General features: G+C 37.1%; 1 pseudogene; it reads right to left on the bottom strand.

The window, feature by feature from the left end:
- Window positions 1-5792: 5792 nt before the first annotated feature.
- Window positions 5793-7527, bottom strand: LOC105817141 (annotated as a pseudogene).
- Window positions 7528-8321: the final 794 nt, after the last annotated feature.

Raw genomic sequence — 8321 nt, 5'->3', positions numbered from 1 at the left:
TGTGCAGTTATTGTGTGGCCTTTTTTGCATGACCCCATGGGAATTGGCGCTTGGAGAAGTGGTACAAATCCTGATACTCTGGCTACTGCTATCGCTTTGAGTAGTAAACTCTTCTTTGTCTCTGACCCAGAAGTCTCTTGTCTTCTTCCAACATTCACGAAACTATAGCAGATTATCTCGTTCCTTGCAAGTAGGGTAAATAGCTCAGATCCTTCACAGTTCTTGACAAAATTACTTAGTGAATAAATCTAACAAAACATGTGCATAATCTTTATATTCAAAGTTATAAAAAGTACTGACATTAAATAAAACAAATTAATGGAGACATAAGATCATCATTGATCAAGAGACTCACTATTAAGATGTCCATTCTTTCTATATTTCAATGCAATACTTTTCAAAATTCCAGCAGGCTATTTTCAAGAGATATGCAAGATTATTCTAAAATGCATATAAAAATTCAGAGGATTTAAAACTGACTAATCAATTTTTTAAATAAATCAACATTGGAGCACTTAAACTATATGATTTTAAGGCTTATAGTAAAACTACAGCTACAGTGTGGTATTCATGTAATGTCAATAAAATAAATTAATGGGACAGTATAGAAAGTCCAGAAATAAACCCACAGATTTATGGATCTTGGCACAACTGGCAAATTAACTGAATGTAGAAAAAAATTTTCAAGATATTGTTCTGGAACAACTGGATGCCCATATTAAAAGAGGTCAATCGAGACCCCTATCTCACTCTGTATTTAGAAAGAACAATTTGAGATAGATAATAGATCTAAATTTAAAACTCAGAACCATGAAGCTTCTCAAAGAAAACATAAAAGACTGTCTTTACAACCTCAAAGTAGGCAGAGATTTCTTGGACAAGCCATAGTAAGCATAAACCATAATATTTAAAGAAAGATAAATTGGCCATTATCAAAACTTAACATTTTTGCTCATCAAAAGACTCCATTAAGAAATCAATAGACAAGCCACTATCTGAGGAAAAATGTTCACAGTACATGTATATATATATGAGACAAAAGACGTCTATATAGAATATATATAATACTATAGATAATATTTTATATACAATACACACAGATACACAAAAATGACAATAAAAATTCAAGGAGCCAAATATAAAAATCAGCAAGATATATATGAATCATCAATAAACACATTAAAAAACCATAACCTCATTAGTTATCAGGGAAATTCAAATCAATATCACAATGAGATATCACCTTTATCTTTATCACCTTTATTATAATGGCTAAGATAAAATACTGACGAGATGAAATGTTACCAAAGATGATGAGCATCTGGAACTCGTCAAGATTTTTGATAAGATTGTAAAGTAGTATAACAACTTTGAAAAACTCTTTGACAGTTTTTCATAAAGTTATTCATATGCTTACCCAGAAATCCAGCTCCCAGGTACTTACGCAAGACAAATAAAAGCACAAGTTTACAGAAAGACTTGCACTCAAATATTCACAGTAGATTTATTCTTAACAGACGAAACTTCAAATAACCCAAATGCTCATATAAATATAAAAATTATAATGTTAAGCTAAGTAAGCAGATACAAAAGAATACAGTGTTTAAATGCAATCATATTAAATCTAATTAAGGCAAAACTAGTCTATGTTGATAGAAATTATTAATAGATAGTACGGGGTAGTGGGAGAAGTAACAACAGAAAATGTGCAGGAATAAACTTTCTTGGGTGATGGCAAGATGCTATAGCTCATTTTGGGTGGTGGTTACGTAGACATATATCGTCATGGAAACTTTACAAACTAAACATTTATGCTTTGTTCATTTTATTATGTCTTAACCATACCTAAATTTAAATACATTAGAATACCTGATGTTTTATCAAGGTAGAGGAATTCACTTATTTACTTATTTTACTATGATGAAAAAATTTAGACTCTAACACAGTAGACATACACTTTCCCTTTGACTGAAAGAGAACTGTATTTATTTGGGTTGAGAAGCAAAGGAACAATGATCTGCTTCTAGAACATCAGAGTTAAGTGCTGGGCACTAAGGCAATTGGTAAGGCTTAAATTCTTACAGTTCTGAATTGTATTCTACTTTACTCTGTGGATTTAGAAAGGAATACAGTGGCTAAATGATTGTTTTGGTTATCTATTGTTGGATTACAAATTACTCCAAAATTCAGTGGCTTAAAACAATACCCATTTATTATCCCACAGTTTCTGTGGGTCTGGAATCTAAGCAAGACTTGGCTAGGTTCTCTACTTCAGGATTTCTCACAGGCTGAAATCAAGGTATCAGCTGGGCTCTGATCCCATTTGGAAGGCTCAACTAAAGAAGGATGGTCTTCCAAGCCTACTCATGTGATTTATGGCAAGATTCAGTTTTTCAAGAACTTTTGGCTGAAGGCCACCCGCAGTTCCTTGCTGTAGGGAAGATGGAGAGGGTTAGTGCCAATATGAGAGAGAGAGAGAGAGAGAGAGAGAGAGAGAGAGAGAGAGAGAGAGAGAGAGGGAGAGATCACATAAGATGGAAGTCTAAGACTTTTGAAATCTAATCATAGAAGAGATATCCATCACTTTTTCCTTAGTATGTGCATTAGAAGCAAGTCACTAGGTCCAGCTCACACTCAAGGGAAGGGACTGATTACACAGAAAGTGAGGATCAAGGAAGTTTGTCTTAGAATGCTACCTACCAAGATATTTACTAATGGTGTCTCGGTTAGCAGATACTAAGTATAGAGTAATATTTTAAGGTAAGTTATATTTTCTGCTTTTTAGTATGCATGAGTACTTTTACCTTAATGTGGAGAAATTTATATGATGCTACAAAGAAAATATAACAATGTTTAAATGTATTTTCATAATGTATAGTTGTATAATATACACAGTGGTTGACAGGAAAACAAAGTAATCTTCCAGAGTTATAAATTATTAAATTTGCATTAAAATTTGTAAAGTTAAGTACTAAAGGGTATATGGTCTACATAAAGTTATTTTAATTTTTTTTTTAGTTGACTGTATCATTTTCAGAAGTATAAATTTGTGCATGGTATATTTTAATAGTTTGTATAATATAGTAGGTAATGTAGTAGATATAACTTGAAAGTATGCTTACTGGCTTGATATTTCAATGAAAACTCATACTAAACCACCAAAAATAATTATTTAACTTTAAAGTTGGTTTTTTGAAGTATTGAATTTTTAAAAATTTATTAAATAGATTACTATCATGATGTACTTAAAATATCTAGGGAAACAAATTTGAAAATATTTGTAATATAGGAAAAATTATATTTGTTTTACTCAATATTTTGAAATTACCCCATTGGGCTTTTACTGACTACACTAAACTATGTGCACATAGACAGGTAAACATTTTTATAAATAATTTATTAGTCAAGTTTCTGTATTATCTGTATTCTGGAAGCAAGATTACTTTTAGTAGAAGTTATCACTTTTTGGAGGAATTTTAGCAAACCAAAAGTATGACGTTAAACTCATGAGAGATTAAAATATGAATTTTCTTCAATTTTTCTTATTTGAAATGTGCAGTTTTTTATGTATCTATTGCCTTGGGTCAAAGGCCACTAGGGAAATATTTCAAACTGCTGGTTGTTTTGCTCTAATACTTCAGCTTTCTCTTGGGTTAAGGTTTAGAATTCTCTAATTAATCAAAAGTCTTCTCTTTGCCTGCTGTTTTATTGTCTACCATGAGTGGGAAGACTGGCTGGGGGATGTGATGTGGCTCCTTGACTTAAGAATCATTGTCTTCAAAGCATGACTTTAGGAAAGCTAAAGAAAGAGAGTGATTTATATTCCTTATGCTGAACTAAAAATTAAAATCACAATTTGAGTTATTTAATAATCCTCTATAGCCTTGTTTAGAAAATAGTTGTGCTTACTTTGAGAATTATACTCGATTTTTAAAATGCCTTTAAAAAAACGATATTAAGAAAATTTCAGAGCCTCTACAAGGATTGATTTATCAGGAAAAAAAAATCTGGGGGCCCTAAGAAGTTGCTTCTGTCTGGTTTTGAATGCATTCACACCATTGTATAAGAGAGGTGTAGTCTTTGTAATGCTGAGCGGTCATAGACAATGTCCGTCAGCCAGTATAACAGAAGAGCATCCTGGGTCTTAGTACATACCAAATGGGATATTCTACAGCCATTCCAGCAATTTTAAATGGCATAGTTTCATTTTGTAATGGTTTGTTCAACCTCATCTTTTTAACAATCTTTGGCATTAATGGTTATGTTTCATATGATTTTCTTCCAACACAGTTTAACAGTTGTATCTTTATAAGCACCGGTCTCTTTCTTTCGTTCAAAAAATTATCTTTTACTCATTAGTGGGCTCTTCAAACACTATCTTCTTAATCATAGAGAGACCCAGGAATGATTTTCTGCTCTTCAAAACCTAAAAGATAAAGAGTATAGAATAAAAAGAGACCAATCACACAAAGGCCTCTACCCAATGTCACTCCCCAGCAGCATTATGGGACCTATGAAGTGCACCAACATTACTTTAATATTGACAGTGCAGTTTATGGTGAAAATAAAACTGAGCCTTCTAAGCCTACTCTTTTTTTTGCTATCAGGTAGATTTTCCAAGCACCATATAGACAATAGCATCTTGGGCATACTTCAAATGGATTTTCATCTGATCACCTGGGGGGAAATAGCATGAATAGTCCTGTTGTTAGAGAGTAAAAAATTAAGTATAGAAATTTCTCTAATAGAATTCTAAGATGAATTAAAAACTTCTGGAATGTATAAATGAGGTCCTATTTTGATACAGGTATACACGTTATAAGAAAGGCAGTAGAATAGACATGAGGTTTGGAGTTCTCGGCATGTGCCCACTTCCACCTTCTCCTGCATGTTTGCACTTGCTGCTCCCTTATCCTTCCTCTCTTCCTTCCTGTGGTTAACTCCTCATCCAGGGTACCTTCTCCAAACCCAGTTCATTCTTCAAATTCCTTTCTCTTCAGATCGGGTTCTGTGCTGCCTTTCTGTCCTACCACAGGTCCTAATTCCTCCCTCATGGTATGAACCACATTATATTTTATTTTACTTTATTTTTATTTTTTTAACTTCAAAACAGGTTTTATTTGGGAAGAGATATATATTTTTTATTTTTTTAACTTCGAAACAAGTTTTATTTGGGAAGAGCTTGTCATTTTGTTAAAGCTGCAAAAAGTTCTTTCACAATTACAGTTCTAGAGATCTAGTAATTTCCGAGATCCCAGTGTTCAAATGTATATTTCTAAATCAATAACAAAGCCAAACCCACACCAAAAGGAAATAGCTTTTAGATTGATTTGGAATGTGCAGCCATTGATTTCAGCTATTCTCAGAAACAGGCCCACCACTTCCTTGGAAAATAGGTAAGATGGACTCAATGACCACAGAAGGAAATGTCTTTAAATAAGTTAGTCATTTGGACAAGATTATTCACTCCTTAGAAAATACAGAAAGGTAACAAGACCTAGCTGGCAGGGTATGTGGTATGGCACCAATTTCACAGGGAACTTACAGGGTCCTGGGGTCAGCAGTTGTTGGCTTATGGCACACAAAATAAGAGCAGTCGCTGGAAATGGGGAGAAAATGCTGAAGGGCAGAGAGCCACTCACAGTCTTGCCCAGCCCGTTAACTTGCTAAAAGGAGAGGCTGTGTTCTGCAGCAACTTTGGAAGAACATCGGGACAGTTCAAAAATAATAACAAAAACCCCAGTGTTCTTCCCCAGAAAGTCCGTGTCTGAAAGGAAGGGGAACCTGGCTGGTCAGGGTTCCCACAGTGCACTTGCGCCTACCATCCACTTCTGTCTCCATGTGGTACATCAGCCGGGGTGTGCTCCACCACAGCGTCCCAGCCCATGTCACTCATAGGGTGATAAGCGAGGTCCGTTGGAGGGTACTTGAAGCACCGTCCAAAGTTGATGGAAACTGTGCAGCTTTCGTACAGTGAGATGGCTGAAAAGTAAACCCCCTCAAAAATATCTGTGTAAGCCACACCTTGAGTGACACCATTTAGGAGTCTGCTTTAGGCTCTTCTCTCCTTTATCCACCAAGTCTTTTTCCTCAAAATACAGACAACTCTTGAACTTTATCAAAGCCTTATCTTTATAAGTATCAGACAATGATTGGCTGTCGCTGTATCTTCAGGAAGGTTAATATAAAATCCCAGGATGTATCCCTGTCCATAGCCAGAAGAGCGGTGTTTGCCAGTGGACGGACTGGTGGAACTTGGCTCCCTTTTTTGCTCTGCCAAGAAAGCTAAACTTATCATAATGTAAGGGAGCTTGAAGATTACCTAAGGGCTGGGACCAACCCAGTCTGGCAGGGTGTCTGGAGGCATCTCATCCACGGTGATTTCAAAGTATCAGGCACCTTTTCATACCCCATAAAAGAACTGCACCATAGAGCAACCCTTCTCTCCAACCACAGTCAGCCCGTTATCCAAGATCTTAAACTGAGGAGGAGCTCGATCACGTAGGGCTAACAAAACCCGTTCATACAAGTTGGTTCTGTAGAGGTCTCCAGGAATAGGTTTTCCTGCCCATCCCTCAAGTTCAAGCATCTCAGGGTCGGGGGCATGGGGATCAGGCTCAGCTAGAATATATCGACAGCCATCTTTGTTAAACAGGTGATCCAAGGAGCAGCCACGAGGGGGAAGGCACTGAGCAGAAAACAAAAGGACCCTCTTGGTGGCCCTGTGGTCCCTCTATCCTGCTGTTTGAGCTTAGCGCCTCTTCCTTTTCCACTGCTTCCTGCTGCGATTCCCCCATTTAAATTCCCACCAATAGACACCGCACTGCTTTGTTTTTGATTGTCATAAACAGGGCCGATGTTACTAAGATCCTGATCCAAAAGTCAACATTTGTGGTAATATTTTGCTGGGTCTTTACTCCCAGGATCAGGGTGTTCCTTTACCAAGAATACATCTCTTTATTTATTCATTGCTTTAACAATGTTATTTGGTCAAATCATTTTCCCAGGTCTCTGTCTGGTCATCATGCACTCCCAGTATTTACCAATAAATGGTATGATAGCCTTATCTTTAGAGAACATGGTTTTGGATGTTCATCCTGTGTTCGGAACTGTCATGTTAGGTTGGACTATTCACTCAGGCACATTTCCTTCCAGTTTGCTTGCTTCCAGAGGAAACAGGTATTCCCACTATGATGGCATACACTAGAGTGAAAACTGTAGCTGGTCATGAAAGGTAGACAGGGTGAGGTATCCATGCCAAGGGTGTCTGCCATGAACCATTTTGTATATATCCCACATTGCAGCTGTACCTCTCTCAAATGTCGGCAATTCTCTTCATCCACTGAGCATCCATCACCTCTGAAGTATCCCCAGCACCTTCTAGTGTACTTTTCCATTAGAGGATTTTGTCTCCAAACCACCACTGACATCAACCAAGATTGCATCCTGGCTTTCAGTCTTTCTGGAACTGGGCTCAGCTGCCGGAGCAGCCAACGTCCCCTCTCCGGCCAGAGCAGTTGCTACTGCGGCCACCCGCTTCCTCTTTTGCCGCTGTTGCGTTTGCAGTGCTCCCGAGCCGGTCTACTTCCCGCCGCCGCCATCACTGCCGCCCTCAGACTTCTCGCGAGAATACTCAGCCACATTGTATTTTAACCTTTCCTTCGCTTGGCCCTTTCTCCTGCTCTGTTGTTAAGTTCCTTTAGAGCAGGGGTTTTGTCACTTATTCTATGCCCCTCCTACACTCTCTGACAGCATTCCATCATTATTCATCACCAATCATGATTTGTATTTGTATATTTGTATATGTGATTACCTGATGAATGTCTGCCTAAAGATTGAACTTTATAGCCAGGACACATCCACCTTGTTTTCCATTTTATTCCAGTGTTTGGCAGAGCGCCTAATATTTTGTAGTTGAACAAATGAATTCTATATTGCCAGGACTTAACAGGAGGCCTGGTGTAGAATATGCACCCAATAAATATCTGATAAATAATTAGATGGTAATTTCAGTTTAAGTCCAAGCTTTTCAACTTATAGAGTGGGGATTGCAATACATTCGATATTTATCACACGGGGTTATCCCAAAGATAAAACTGAGGGATGGATGGTAAAGAATGTGTATATTTTAAAGGACTTTGTACATGAAAGTCATTATAATTAATGCTAAGAGATAGGCTGTAGCCGTGGAGGTATTAGGATGGACATATGTCAGCCGGAAAAAGGCTTTGATGAAAGGATTGAGTCTCTTCAGGAATTCAGAGTAGAGTGCTTTTCACCTTGATAGTGAGAGAACAACAAAATTTAAATAATTAGCATTA

This window comes from Propithecus coquereli, unplaced genomic scaffold, assembly GCF_000956105.1.
Source record: "Propithecus coquereli isolate 6110/MARCELLA unplaced genomic scaffold, Pcoq_1.0 Scaffold4, whole genome shotgun sequence".
Taxonomy (NCBI): domain Eukaryota; kingdom Metazoa; phylum Chordata; class Mammalia; order Primates; family Indriidae; genus Propithecus; species Propithecus coquereli.
Note: the sequence above shows the minus strand (reverse complement) of the source record. Positions and strands in the feature narration are given on the sequence as shown.